The 15,784-nt window shown below is 37.7% G+C and overlaps 1 pseudogene; it reads right to left on the reverse strand.

Moving 5' to 3' along the window:
- Window positions 1-1,413: 1,413 nt before the first annotated feature.
- Window positions 1,414-2,308, reverse strand: LOC114096258 (phosphatidylinositol N-acetylglucosaminyltransferase subunit C-like; annotated as a pseudogene).
- Window positions 2,309-15,784: the final 13,476 nt, after the last annotated feature.

Genomic DNA, 15,784 nt, shown 5'->3' on the forward strand with positions numbered 1-15,784 from the left:
TCAAAAATTCATGTAGAATTTTAAACTGCATTTGAGTTAAATGGTATCACAACACAATACCAAACTCCTGAGATCAAACACATAATTTCTCTTTCCCTGATGCAGACTTAAGATATGTATCATCCCTTTTAACTAGTAATTTTTCTTATAAGAGATCTTGTAGCAGATAAAGTGCATTGACATTCTTCATATATCACTATATGCTGAAATTTAAACTAAAAACTAGCTCCATAGGAAAATACAGTGTTTTAAATCTTCTTGTTGTGGCTCAAGAAGACATTTAACAGGGAAAAGTAAAACTGTATGTGTGAGTCTGAAATAAATTTCTGAAGAAAAATTACAAAATATTTGTATTCATCTCCTTGCTAAAATTTATGAGCTACTCTGTCCACAGTATATCAGTGGATGGCTTTGGTGATTGTGTCTGCATTTAATGTTCTGTATCCTAAAGATTTAGGAAAAAGTTTGGGGTATTTTTTTTTGGGGGGGGGGTCCTTTCCTTCTCTGTTCTCCTTTCTTCCTCACCTCCCTGATTTATTGATGCCAGATGTATACATGCATGTCTCTAAAACATCTGTGAGCACTATATGCAAATTAATCACCTCCTGTGCATGACTTGCCTCAAGAAAATAAGATTTTCCTTTCTCTTTACCTGTGCCTTGAATTTTTGCAGCACTTTCATGTTGAACATTTCTTTAGACTTTCCTCTCTCTGGGGCTCTGTGTTTTGGGGTTTTACGTAAGTTATGTCATCTGGTTCTCAAAATTACTTTTTTGGGGAAAAAAGTATTGTCGGACTATCTTGGGATCCTTCTTCAGGGTCCTTAATCTGTGCTCAGGAAGTCCACGTGGTTGTGCTGAAGCATCCGTCATCCTTTGACCTGCAGTTGCTGGGAGATCCATAGAGAGGATATCAGACATCCTGTAAGCCAGGAAATGCTTCCTTGGAATGTGAACTATGTGGCATGCATTGAGGAACTATTACCCCCAAGAAAAAGATGTTCTTCTTCTTCTGTTTTTTTTTTTTTTTTTTTTTTTGATTTGAGGATGTGATGTATTGTTACTTTTTTTAAATAGAGACCACATCACTTTATCTGGCAAAGATGGCCAAGTTCAAGGACAGGGTGTGGGATAGAATGGCTGCACTGGCCCCCTAGTCAAAGAGATGAGAGTCATCAGTCAACAGATGAGAGGCAATAACTCATGAGGGCACCAGAAAACTTTTTCATCATAAAATAGCAGAAAGGGTAAACACTTTCACCACCCAAGTCTTTGTTATTGTTTTCTTCTGATCTCTGTTCTCTCATCCACATTAGCCTGCTGCTTCCAGAATGGGCTCTGTCTTCTGACTTTATGCTCGTTAGGATGCGAGTCTATCAGTTTGTGTAAATAAGGTCATGGGGTGGTCCCTAACTTAGCTGAGGAACCTGCATAAGTCTTCTTTGATTTCAGCTTCATCCCAAGGCCCATGAATGCTTTCTTTAAAAAGCTGCAGGTGAATGAGCTAGAAAGGGCAGAGACACATGGTGGAAACCAACACAAGAGCAAAGAGTATGACTCTCACCACACTAATGGACAGCAGGTATCCCAAGGCTGAAAATGCAAAAAGCAGTGTGACCCCCACCTAGTTGCAGGGAGTATAGGCCTTTCGTTTCTTCTGTAACATGGGCCACAGTGCAAAGCCCTGGATGGCAAATGTCATCATGATGAAGGCATGCAGGAACCGGGGAAGATGTGAGGCCAGGCAGACAGAAGCAAAGATGGCCATGTTCAAGGACAGTGTGCTGGATACAATAGCAGCATTGGCCCCACAGTCAAAGAAGATGAGTTGGCCCTATAGCATGAAGACTGACATGACACAGATGGTGTCAGCGCTAATGGACTCTGTCAGAGTACTCAGCACTGGTGAGAAACCATTAAGTGAAAATGCTGAAGACCAAGACACTCTTCAGGTCAGCCCACCGTATCTTCCTGCTCCTCTTCTGCCCTTCACCTCCATCAGGGAGATCAAACAAAACTTAATCCATTAATGAAAATGCCAGGCCAGTTCCAAAGAGCTGGGGGTCAGGGGGGAGCAATAGATCCTCATCCATATATCACCAGATGACCACAAAAACACAGACACTGCATAGCTGTTGTATCACTAGACTGGACTCAAATACCACAGCTCAATATTGGTATTTTCAGGCATAGATGTTTTTCTGGAGCTCTTCCAGGTACTGCTGGTCCACATCAGGGAAGGGCTGCTGCTCATATAAGACCTTCTGCCACTTGGCCTCCTTGGTGTTAATTACAGGTTAGGCACACATTATCTTATCCTTTCCCTTAAACTCAGACTAGTTCAATTTCCCTTGACAAGTCCATGTGGTTTACTCATTCTTTATGAAATTTTAAAATAATACTTCTCTGGAAATTCCATGTTGTTATCTACCGACCTTTCCTTGTTTTCAAAGGCAGCAACCCAGGCCAGGCCCATAATAGATGAGTTTGTTCTCTGAGGCAAGAAAACACAGCCAAATTCCTGCCATAAGATCCTAGGGATGCACAGCAGGATCGGGCAGCTGCCCACCCAAAGATGTTCTTTTTGCTTTAGAGTACTTCCAAAGGGGCAAGATGACTGGATAGAAGCATCCAACATGTACTTGGTCCTCCACAAGGAAGGAGCCCTAAGGCAGGGTGACAACCAGAGCCATATTATTATTGGAGACCTCCCTAGCCCCTCTCTGTGATCAGGGCCCATTAGAATCACTGAATTCTTTCTTTGCCTTGTTAGTGACAGGTGCCCATGGGCAGTGCTAGGAGAGGGGTGGCAGGAACTAGGTTGGTAACTTCCTTCAGTTCTGGAAGCCTTGTGAAACAGCATGCCCACATCCTATGTCTGAATGACAGGCCTCCCTTGGTTCTCAAGAGCAGGACACTGCACCCTGTTGCTCTGTGTGCCACAACACCTGTTCCCTAAAGTGCAGTGCTCTCCAAGGATTTGTACTGGAGTCACTCTACTGATGCCGCTACTTGCTAAATTGGTGCAAGGGAATGTCTGTGGGGTCCCAGAGATAATAAATGAAGAGATTTCTGACTGTTGGAGCAGTTCAAATTCAGACAATAGATCCTTTCTAAAGATGGCTCCTGGCTACAGCACCCTGGGGGTTCTCAGGGAGATAAAGTAAATTCCTTTTCCAAAGTCAGGCCTCTGTGCAGTTAGATTGGAAGTCTGGAAGGATTGTGAAACTTTTCAGTAACTAGGATTACCAGACTCCATGATGATAGTTTTCTGGATGGGATTCTTCTTTACCTTTACTCCCAAGGAGGGAAGACTCCTTCTCTCCCAGGTGTTAGGATAGGGTAGTGGCAGGGACTGGGATATTTTGTTTCTCTTGCTATGCTGCTATCCAAGATCTCTTAATTTAAGGATTCTGGGTTTTTGTGTTTTTTTTTTTTTTTTTTTTTTTTGGGGGGGGGGGCGGTTCTTTTTCCTATTGCTTTTTAATGCTCTTTCACAATCACTTATCTCAATATGCAGCTATGCAACATTTCCTGGGAAAGTACACCCCCAGTAGCAGTAGAGGGAAAAAACACAATACCTGCTGCTACCCCACCTGTGCAAGTCTTCTCAGTCACCCCTGCACCTTTTCTTATCACACATTGCTGACAAGATTGGGTGTAAGCCTCACAATGCTATGGTTCCTGACCCCACCTCTACCTGTGATGCACCTAGGCTCACACCAGTGTTTAGTCAGAGGAAAAGTACCTCAAGCCCTGTTATGGTTTAGATGTGATCTCCCTCAAAATCTCACATGTGAGACAATGCAAGAAGGTTCAGAAGATAAGTGATTGAATTGTGAGAGTCTTAACCCAACCAGTAAGTTAATCTCCTGAGAAGGATTAACCCCACATACTCTGCTGTCTACACCACATCTGCCTGAACTGATAAAGGGGCCCCAATCTCACATGATCCACATAGACATTGGTTCTATGATTCTTAGGTAGGATGCACTGTGCCCAGACTCACTAATCACCACCTAAAAAGGTACAGGGAAGTTATATGAAATAAACTCAGTATTGCATAACAAACCAATACCCCATGAAACATCTTTGAGAGAAAGGCACTAAGAAAGCCATCCCATAACAGTGGTAGAGACATCCATTCCACCACATGCATAAACCTTGACATAGGAACACAAGAAATATGAAGTAAAAAGAACAGTAAATATGATACCTCCTAAAATTCAGAACTATCTAGTACCAGATTCCAAAGATATCAAAGTGGTTGAAATGCCTGATAAAAAGAATGATTTTTTAAAATCTCAGTAAAGTCCAAGAAAATACAAATAAAGTTAAATGAAATTAGAAAGACAATGAAGAATCTGAACAAGAAATTCAGCAGAGAAAGAAACTTTGAAAAAAATCAGAAATCTTTCAAATAAAGAGTTCTATAAATCAAATTTTAAAAATTAGTTGAATCAGGCATGGTGGCACACACCTGTAATCCCAGACACTCAGGCTGAGGCAGGAGGATCACGAATTCAATGTCAGACTCAACAACTTAGCAAGACCTTAAGCAACTTAGAGAGACCCCATCTCAATATAAAATGTAAAACTGGCTGAAGGGGTGGCTCAGTGGTTTTGTGCCTCTGAATTCAATCCCTGGTACCAAAAAGTAAAAGAAAAAAGAAAAAAAATCAGTTGAAAGTCTCAACAACAAACTAGATCAAGCCGACTAAAAGAATAAAGAATATGAGAATATGAAGACCTTTTTTTCACAATATCATATTCAGACCAAAAGAAATTTTAAAGAAGAAAGATTGAAGAGCACTTTTAAGATCTTTGGGACATCACTAAAAGATAAAATGTCCCCACCATTGGCATATCTGAAGAGCAAAAAATACAAGTTAAGGGTAGAAAAAAATCTATTCAATAAAATAATAGCAAAAACTTCCTTACTCCTGGGAAAGACCTGGACATTCAGTACAGGAGGATTATAGAATCCCAAATAGATCTGACCAGAAAAAAAACCCAGACTACATTTGATAATCAATGTGTCAAAAGCATGAAACAAAGAAAGACTTTTAAAATCTGCAAGTTCTAAGTCATATTTAAGGGAAAACTAATTAGACTAATAGTAGATTTCTCAGGAGAAATCCAAAGGGTCAGTGCAAGAAATGGTGTAGTTCAAATCCTGAAAGAAAATACATGCCAACCAAGATTACTATACCCACCAAGTTACCCTTCAGAAGTAAAAAAGAAATAAAGACTATCTAAGATAAAGAAAATCTGAGAGTATTTGACTGCCAGACCAGCCTTACAAGAGATACTTAAGGTAGTCCTACACCCAGAAGTAGAAGAATGATAATTGCCATCATGATAGCATATGAAAGTATTAATCCCACTAGAAGAGTTGGTGCCCAAAAGACAAATAGAAAATAATTTAACAGAAGCATTTCTATACCCCAATAATGAAAGAAATCAGAAAACAAACTGATTGACAATAGACACACAGACACACACACCTAGGAAAACAAGTTAAGCAAGGAAGTGAAAGACTTCAACAATAAAAATTACAAAACACTGAAAAAGAAAACTGAAGAAGATACTAAAAATTAGCTAGACTTCCCATGTTCATGGATAAGAAGAATTAACATTGTTAAAATGTCTGTACTACTCAGAGTGATCTCCAGATTCATTGCAATCTCCATCAAAATACCAATGACATTCTTCACAGAAGTAGAAAAAAAATTCTAGAGTTCATATGGAAGCACAAAAAACTCCAAACAGCTAAAACAATCATGAACAAAAATAACAAAGCTGAAGGCATCACAATACTAGATTTCAAGACATACTACAGAGCCATAGTAATAAATACAGCATGATATTGGCATTAAAAAAAAAAAAAACAGGCAAATGCACCAGTGGAACAGAACAGAAAACCAAAAGGAAACCCAAGATCCATACCCAACTGATTCTCCACAAATGTGCCAAAAACATACATTGGAAAAAGGACAGCCTCTTTAATAAATGGTGCTGGGAATACTGGATACCCACATACATAAAATTGAAACTTGACATCTATCTCATCCTGTGCAAGAAATTAGCTCAGAATGGATTGAAGACCTTAATCCTAAACTCTGAAACTACCCAAGGAAAATATAGGGCAATCATTTCAAGATATTGGTACAAACAATATTTTTCTCCAAAAGCACCAGAAACAAAAGCAAAAACGAGAAATAGGATTACATCAATATAGAAAGCTTCTGTACAGCGAAAGAAACAATCAACAGAGTGAAGAGACAACCTACAGAATGGGAGAAAATATTTTGTAATTATTCATCTGATAGAGTGTTAACATCCGGAATACATAAAGAATCCAAAAGATTTAACAAAAAATATCCAATTTAAAAAAAGAGCAAATGATTTGAATAGACTTTTCCAAAAAGAATAAAAACAAATTAATGGTAAATACTTGAAAAAAATGTTCAATATCATCAGTAATAAGGGAAATGCAAGTCAAATTTACAATGAGAAGCCATCTCACTCCAGTTAGAATGGCTACCATATATATTTTTTAAAAAACTAAAACTAACAAATGCTGTAAAGGATGTGAATAAAAATAAGTCCTACTACACTGTTGGTGAGAATGTAAATTAGTACAGCCACTATGGAAAACAGTAAAGCAGGTCCTCAAAAAACTAAAACTAGAATGACAATATGATCCAGCTATCCCACTCCTAGGTCTGTGTCCAAAAGAAATGAAGTCAGCATACAAAAGAAATACCTGCGTATCCAGATTTATTGTGGCACTGTTCGCAATAGTTAAGATATTGTTATGACTAAGATCTGAAATGTCTCCTCCAAAACTCATGTGTTCAAAGCATGGTCCCCAATGTAGCAAGGCTCAGAGGTGAGATGGGACTTTTAAGTAATGATTGGATAATGAGAGATTTTAGACCATTCGTGGATTAATCCAATTAGTTCATCATGTGAGTTAATTCACTGATAGTTGATTGGACTGCTGGGAGGTGGTACTCAGTTGGAGAAAGTGGGTCAAATTTTCCTCATAAAGAGAAAACAATCTTATTTTTAAAAAAACTCAGGCTGAGGTTGTGGCTCAGAGGTAGAGTGCTCACCTACCATGTGTGAAGCACTGGGTTAGATCCTCAGCACCACATAAAAATAAAATAAAGATATTGCATCAACCTATAATTTAAAAATAAATATTTAAATATATATATTCACATAAGGTGTAGTGGTGCATACCTGCAATCCCAGTGACACAGAATGTTGAGGCAGGAGGATTCCAAGTTTGAAGCCAGCCTTAGCAATTTAGTGAGACTCTCAGAAACTTAGTGAGATACCATCTCAAAATTTAAAAGGGGGCAGGGGGCAGAGGACATAGCTCAGTGGTAAAGCACCCCTAGGTTCAGTCCCCAGTATTAAAAAAAATCACACTAATATAGGCATGATGTGCTTAATTTACTACCATTCTTTCTATTTCTTTCCTGAATAATCAACAGTATTTGTGTTTGCCTTAATCCCAAAGAATAAATATCTAAAGGCAGAATGCCAGCCAATTGTCTGAGGAGGTTTAGGGTCAGATATTTTTGGCCATGTAGGATCAAAGGTCTATAGTTAAGGAGAGAAATTGTTGACTATAGCTAAATTTCAAAGCTATTTTATGGCACCTAACTCATTCTCTTTTCTACTTTGAATTTGGTAGGTGATAAAAGCATTTAATAAAGTGATAGATGATATATCAATATTAAACCAGAATAGAAGAGTGTGTTTTTAATTGTTCTTTTATGTTATACATGATAGTAGAATGTATTTTGACATATCATACATACATAGAGTATAATTTCCCATTCTTCTGGTTGCACATGATACAGAATTACATTGGTAGTGTATTCAGATATTAACATAAGAAAGTAATGTCCAATTCATTCTACTATCTTTCCTATTCCCATTCCCACTCCCTTCCCTTCATCCCCTTTGTCTAATCCAAAGTATTTCTATTCTTCCCTATCTACCCCCTTATTGTGCATTTGCATATCAGAGAGGATATTCAGTCTTTGGTTTGGGAGGATTGGCTTATTTCACTTAGCATGGTAGTCTCTAATTACATCCATTTACCAGCAAATGACGTAATTTCATGTCTCTTTATGGCTGAGTTAAATATTCCTAATTTTCTTTATTCATTCATCTGTTGAAAGACACCTAGGCTAATTCCACAGTTTAGCTATTGTGATTTGAGCTGCTATGAACATTGATGTGGCCATGTCGCTATAGTATGCTGACTTTAAGTCCTTTGGGCATAAACCAAGGAGTGGGATAACTGCATCAAATGGTGGTTCAATTCCAAGTTTACTGAGAAATCTTCATACTGCTTTCCAGAGTGGTTGCACGAATTTGCAGACCCACCAGCAATGCATGAGTGTGCCCTTTTCCCACATCCTCATCAACATTTATTGTTATTGTATTCTTTGTTTTTTTTCTCGGTACTGGGGATTGAACTCAGAGGCACTTGACCACTGATCCACACCCCCAGCTCTATTTTCTATTTTACTTAGAGATGGGGTCTCACTGAGTTGCTTAGTGTCTTGCTTTTACTGAGACTGGCTTTGAACTCTCCATCCTCTTGCCTCAGCCTCCTGAGCCACTGGGATTACAGTGAGATTACAGGAGTGCACCAGTGTGTCCAGCCTAATTGCTTGTATTCTTGATTGTTGCCATTCTGATGGGAGTGAGATGAAATCTCAGTGGAGAATTAATTTGCATTTCTCTGGTTGCTAGGGACGTTGAAACTTTTTTTTTGTATATTTGTTGATTAATCATATTTCTTCTTCTGTGAAGTGCACATTCAGTTCCTTTGCCCATGTATTGATTGGGTTGTTTGTTTTTTAAAGATAGGGCACCATAATCAAGTGGGGTTCATCCCAGGGATGCCAGGATTATTCAACATATGGAAATCAATAAGCATAATTCATCACATCAATAGTCTTGAAGACAAGAATCATATGATAATCTCAATAGATGCAGAAAAAGCATTTGACAAAATGCTGCATTCATTCATGTTCAAAACACTAGAAAAACTAGGATAGCAGGAACATATCTCAACATTGTAAAAGCTATCTACGGTATGGCCCAGGCCAACATCATTCTAAGTGGAGAAAAAATAAAAGCATTCCCTCTAAAAGATGGAACAAGACAAGGATGCCTTCTTTCACCACTTCTATTTAACATAGTTCTTGAAACTCTAGACAGAGAAATCAGCCAGAAGAAAGAAATTAAAGGGAGACAAATAGGAAAAGAAAAACTTACACTCTCACTATTTGCTAATGATATGATTCTATATTTAGAAGACCCAAAAAACTCCACTAGAAAACTTATAAATATCATAAATGAATTCAGCAAAGTAGCAGGATATAAAATTAACACAAAAAAATCAATTGCATTCCTATGTATCAGTGATGAATCAACAGAAAGAGAAATTAAGAAAACTACCCTACTACAGTAGCCAAAAAAAATATCAAATATTTGGGAATCAATCTAATAAAAGAGATGAAAGACCTCTACAATGAAAACTACAGAACACAAAGACAGAAATTGAAGAAGACTTTAGAAGATGGAAAATTCTTGGATAGGCAGAATTAATATTGTCCAAATGGCCATACTACCAAAAGTGCTATACAGATTTAATGCAACTCCTACTAAAATTCCAATGACATTCTTCATAGAAATAGAAAAAGCAGTCATGAAATTAATTTAGAAATATAAGAGACCCAGAATAGCCAAAGCAAGAAAAGTGAAACAGGAGGCATCACAATTCCATACTTTAAATTATACTTCAGAGCTATACTAACAAAAACAGCACCAAATTGGCACCAAAACAGACATATAAGCCAATGGTACAGAAGAGAGAGAAAAACCCATATAAATACAGTTATCTTGTACTAGACAAAGGCACCAAAAACATATATCGGAGAAAAGGTAACCTCTTCAACAAATGGTGTTGGTAAAACTGGAAATCCATATATAGCAAAACGAAATTAAACTCCTCTCTCTCACCCTGCATAAAACTCTACTCTAAGTGGATTAAAGACTTAGGCACTGGAACAGAGACCCTGCACCTAAATAGAAGAAAAAGTATGCCCAAGTCTTCACCATGTCAGCTAAGGATCTGACTTCCTTAACAAGATTCCTCAAGCACAAGAAGTAAAATCAAGAATCAACAAATGGGATGGTATCAAACTAAAAAGCTTCTTCACAGCAAAGGAAACAATCAAGAATGTGATGTGAGAGCCTAGAGAATGGGAGAAAAATCTTTGCCACCTACACCTCAGATAGAGAATTAATCTCCTGTATATATAAAGAACTCAAAAAACTTAACACCAAAAAAAAAAAAAAAAAAGATGGAATGCTTCAGAAAAAAAGAACATCCTACATAGAATGCTTTTGTATGGTCTCCAACCCTAAGCTCATGGGAAGTTTGCTTAAAAAAAAAAATTCAGTGAGATACTGTGGTCATATTTTTCAGTAAACTTGTTCTCTGTTACTCCATGTAACTCTTCATTCTTTTCTTATTTAATATGCATGAGGCCTTATTTCAACTAAATAAAATAGGAATTTAAAAATACAACAGTATAAAAATTTTCTATGAACTTTTTTTTAAGTAGACACATTAGAGGACTGAAGACTGGGTTGTCTGTACATTATCAAATAATAACCCAAATAAAAATATGCTTCCAGACATGTACAGATGGCTGTTTTATAATCACTGAAACTTAAGAAACGATGAAATATGGCTGGCCTTTAGGTTTCCTGGATGAAGTCTATTACAGAATAATTTAGCATCTGAGGATCCAGAGGATGTATAACAAGTGTTATCACCAAAATAATGTTGGATAAAGTCTTCAGCCAAGCAGAAGTAAGAAAGCAGCCTGGGGCCTTGGGAACCTTCTGTCTGGACTGTGGCACCGTTATCTGCCACAGTATCTAGTCTGTACAGAAACCTTATTTTAATTTCACTTGGGATCCATATGTTTCTGCTGACCTTTCCTTGCAGAGATGACTCTTTTCCCACATTTTGCTATTTTCTGCTTTCTAAGCATGTGGATTTTTTTTTAATTCTTTTGGTTTTGTTGAAGTGACATTTCACTAGCTAAGACAAACAAAGCTTCTAACATAAGGGTAGTGATTAAAAGAGTTTGATATCATCTTAAATGTGCCCACAACATCATAAAGAACACCGCAGACTGTGCATTCTATATTCTGACACTAGCACCTATGCTGCTAATTGCCATATTTGTTTAATCCAATAGATTAATCATTTTTAGCTTCGTTCTTATCAAAATGTAGTCAAGTTCATCTTAGTCAATTATTGGAGGTTTTTAAAATGTACTTCTAAGTATATTAGAAACCCATATGGATACATTACTCACTTTTAATCCCTGCAGAAATTGAGTTTTCAGATTTTCATATAAAATATGAAATAGTCATCAAGAAGGCATGCCTGGAATGTGATATAAGAGAAGGCTTTAACCCAACCACTTGTATTGAAATATAGCTGAAGAATAAGTTCAGCAGATGGTCTGCATGAAGCCGAAGAACAGATTTCTGTCAGTGCAGCTTCAGCACCACCCAGGGATAAAGGTGTCTCACCCAGCTGACCTGGGCATTCTGGCTGGTTGGCGGGGACAGCTTTAGAGTGTGCTGAGGGACATTGTGTGCCATAATTGGATGATATCAGCCATTAAGTTCATCCCATAACTGTGTTCTGATTGCATTTCTACTAACCAATTTTAATTTCCCTGGAAACTTTTTAAATTTTTCTTTTACAGTGGAGGCAATGTATACAGTAGGTGATATCAGTTTTTTCATTGACTTGGCACTTAGACTTCTCAATGAGAATTAACAAAACAGTCTCACACTGATCATGAGAATAGTACCTATAACCAAGCTACCATCTCTGCCTTGCTTCTGTAGCTATGCCAATGCTGAGGCCACTTTCATTGTTTCCTTTTCTCTCTGTTTTGTTTGTTTGTTTGTTTTATGCTACCAGGGATCAAATCCAGGGCCTTCATATCCTAGGCAAGCACCTTCCACCTAGCCACATCCGCAGCTCTTTCTTCCTTTCCTTTCTGCCACTCTTCCTCATTTCTTACTCCTAACAAAACTGAATATCAAATGTAATCCTACCTATTTTTCAGGGCAATTATGAAAACCATATGGAAGAACACATGTGAATGTGCTTTCACTCAATATAACAATCATGTAATTTTATAATCAAACCTAGTATCTAGCTAAGGCATTACACATTGTAGGTACCCAGTGGATGCTTTGGATTTATTTATATGATTTCTTGTTTCACAGAGGAGTTAAAGTGAGACTACAAAAGATTATTTAGTAAATGTATATCTTCTCTCTCCCTAGAATTGACATGTTTTCTTTTGAGTTGTTTCCTTTGACTTAAAGGACATATATAACTGTGTTTTAGAAACTTTACTGCACCTCTTCCTCACCCACCTCCCCTTCTGTCTTTGTGCTGTGCATGTGTGTATCTGCTCAGAGCCAAATATTTATTCCTCTCCTTGATCCAAGTTGATTTTATTTCCCAATCATTCTAAAAGTATTAACATATTAGGTGTTGGAATGCAGCTCAGTGGTTGGGCACTTGCCTGGAATGTGCAAGGCTGTGGTTTCAAACTTCAGCACAAGGAAGAAAAGAAGGAAAAGGAGAGGAGAGGAGGGGAATGAGAAGAGGAGGGAAGAAAGGCAAAAAAAAAAGAAAGAAGAAAGGAAAGAAGGAAAGTTTTGCCATAGTCATCAAAAGTGTTCCTTAAGCTGTATTGAATACTGTACTGTGTTAGCCTCTGTTCTGCTGTTATAACAAATACCTAAGATAATAAACTCATGAAGAAAAAAAGTTTATCTTCGCTTACAGTTTTGGAGTTTCCAGTCCATGGTCAGGCAGGTCTATTGCTTTTAGACCTCTGGTGGTAGGAGGAACACACCATGGCAGGAGCATTTGGCAGAGCAAAATGACTCATCTCATGAAAGGAAATAAAAGAGAAGTAAAGGAAGGGGCTGGGTCCACTATCCCCTCCAAGGGCATGTTCCCAATGACCTCAAGACCTTCCACTAGGCCCTATCTCTTAAAGGTTTCATCACTTCCCATAGCACCACACTGGGGACCAGGCCTTTGCTACATGGCACCTTTAGGTGCTACTTAAGATTCAAACTATAAACCAGACATGGTGTTGCATGCCTGTTATTCCAGTCATTTGGGAAGCTGAAGCAGGAGGATCACAAGTTCAAAGCCAGCATCAGCAACTTAGCAAGGCACTAAGCAATTTAGTGAGACACTGTGTCAAAATAAAAAAAAAAAATAACAATAATAATAAATAAAAATGGCTGGTGATGTTGATCAGTGGTTAAGCAACCCTGAGTTCAATCCCTGGTATCAAAAATAATATATATATATATATATATATATATATATATATATATATATATATATATATATATATATATATATATATATCTCGAAACTATAGCATATACTAAGTGCCTAAATACATTATCTCATTTAATAATAAAAATAACCTTAAGCCCCAAAGACTTTGGGGACTTTTGAGGATGAACTGAATATACTTTACACTGTGAGATGGACATGAGGATGTAGATGCCTGGTGTCTCCAGGAATAGGACTTTTTGGGTTTAAGCATAAACTCCAGGCTTTTGCTTGAGAAGGAGGATAAGGAGGAATTGGAATTCTTCCTTAAAACACTATCCTGCTTTTGTCCTGCTTTTACATCTTCAGAAGCACTCCATTCTCTCAATTCCTGAGCATTTCTAAAGCTCAACAGTTTTATTAAGCTTATTGGTTGCTTAAGGTTTCAGCTTTCCTAAATCTGCTAAGAAAGTTACCATTTATCCATCTGTTTGACAGCTTCCAAAATTATCAGTTGTTCCCAAAATGTACTGGAATGTTAGGTAAGTAATTGAGAGGTGAGGTCTTACACTTTGAATTAGCAAGCCAGATCAACTGATAAGAACACACTTGCTCACAGTCTTCTCAATATGCTGGCCCTCTTCAAAGCTATTTAAGGAATGAGGCTGTTGGTTGAGAAAGGAAATTACAGATTATCCCATTTCCACATAAATCTATAGTTAAATAACTTCAAGGGAAAACTACCTTTAGAACTACTCTCCCATCACATTAATCTACATAGAACCTTAACTTGCTCTGACAAACCATCTTCTGTCTCCCTGGCTCATATGTGTGTGTAAGTATACCCCAGTGCCAGGCCCATAATTGGTGCTCAGTAAATGTTTATTTAAAGAATGAGCACAAGATTATCCCTCAGTGAGAGGCTTAGTTCAGTTCAACAAGAAAAATCAAAGTTTATTTTCATTGCTATTTTTAAATGCAGCTGTGTTGCACCAATATTGGCACAACAATTATAAAGAACAACAACAAAATCCTTGTGAGAAATTACCTTGTACTTCTTTTTTACAAGTATCACAAAATATGAATCTTTCTTAAGATAGTCTATCTAAAACTATTGCCTCAGTTCACTTGGTAACTATAACAGAATATCATAGACTGACGAACTTGCAAACATCTGGAACTCATTTCTTACCCTTCTGGAGGTTGGAGAATCCAAAATTAAGGCACTAGCCAATTTGGTGTCTTCCTGGTTCTGCCTTTACACAGGGAAGAAGAGAAAATAGGACTCTGTACAGGGAACTGGTTCTATCCATGATGGCTTCTCCTCAGAATCTAACCACTCCAGAGGTCCCACCTCCTAATATCATTTTGGGGGTTACCATTTCAACGTATGAATTTTAGAGAAATACAAACATTCAGTCTATTGCAGATAAAATCTGAAAATTCAAGATAAAGTAAAGATATATGTAATTAGTACATGTTTCATATTTAAATCTCGTCTTCAAACTCATTTAATATTTAATATTAATTTAATATTATGTGTTTATCTTCACTCAATTTCTACTGAGGTTGAAAGTCCCTGGAGTCAGAATAACGATTCCAGTCCATCCTGTGACTATCCATTCCTGTTTTTAGTATGCATCTACAATTAGAGGCCCCCTTCAATGACAAGATGTGTATGTATATTTGGGGAAACAGTGGAGGGAAGACAGGTGGAATTTGGTCTTCAGTGTCATCTGTCCTTGTGGCATGTGCCAACCAGCTTAAGTCTGCCAGGGGTAAGTGGTGGAAGGTAAATTTATGAGGAAGGACTGTGGGAACGGAAAAGCTTGATTAATATCTCAAAAAATATGATCCTGTGTTTTCTAATTGGAAACTTATATTCAAGTTTTCATTTGATCAAATCCTTACCAAAACTTCTTTTCTCTGTCTTTTCACAAGCTCTCTGTTCCCCCTTCCGGTATCCCCTGGGGGCTTACTTTGCCTGGCCCAGGCTGCTTGTTTGTGTCTCACAGTTGTCTTGCTGCCAATAGGGTGGGATGACCAGGCTGAGCCAAGCATCCAGATAATGTCATTCCTGGCAGGAAGAGAGATTTGCAACAGTAACACACATTTCGCCTTCCTCACATTCCGGACACTCCCAGGAATCATGTGGGGCCCACTTATACAAAATTGGCTCTCTGCTTCATTCATCTGGCAGCCAAGACCCATAAACTCAACCTGGTTTCCAGCAACAGTGGTGGTAACATCAATATCAGAACTGTTTTGTTCCATTCTACAAATGTAAACATTTTGCTTTTATTTGCTTTGACAAGTATCCCTGCAAGCAGTGTTTCTGGAG

Source organism: Marmota flaviventris, chromosome 7 (assembly GCF_047511675.1).
Source record: "Marmota flaviventris isolate mMarFla1 chromosome 7, mMarFla1.hap1, whole genome shotgun sequence".
NCBI classification, from domain to species: domain Eukaryota; kingdom Metazoa; phylum Chordata; class Mammalia; order Rodentia; family Sciuridae; genus Marmota; species Marmota flaviventris.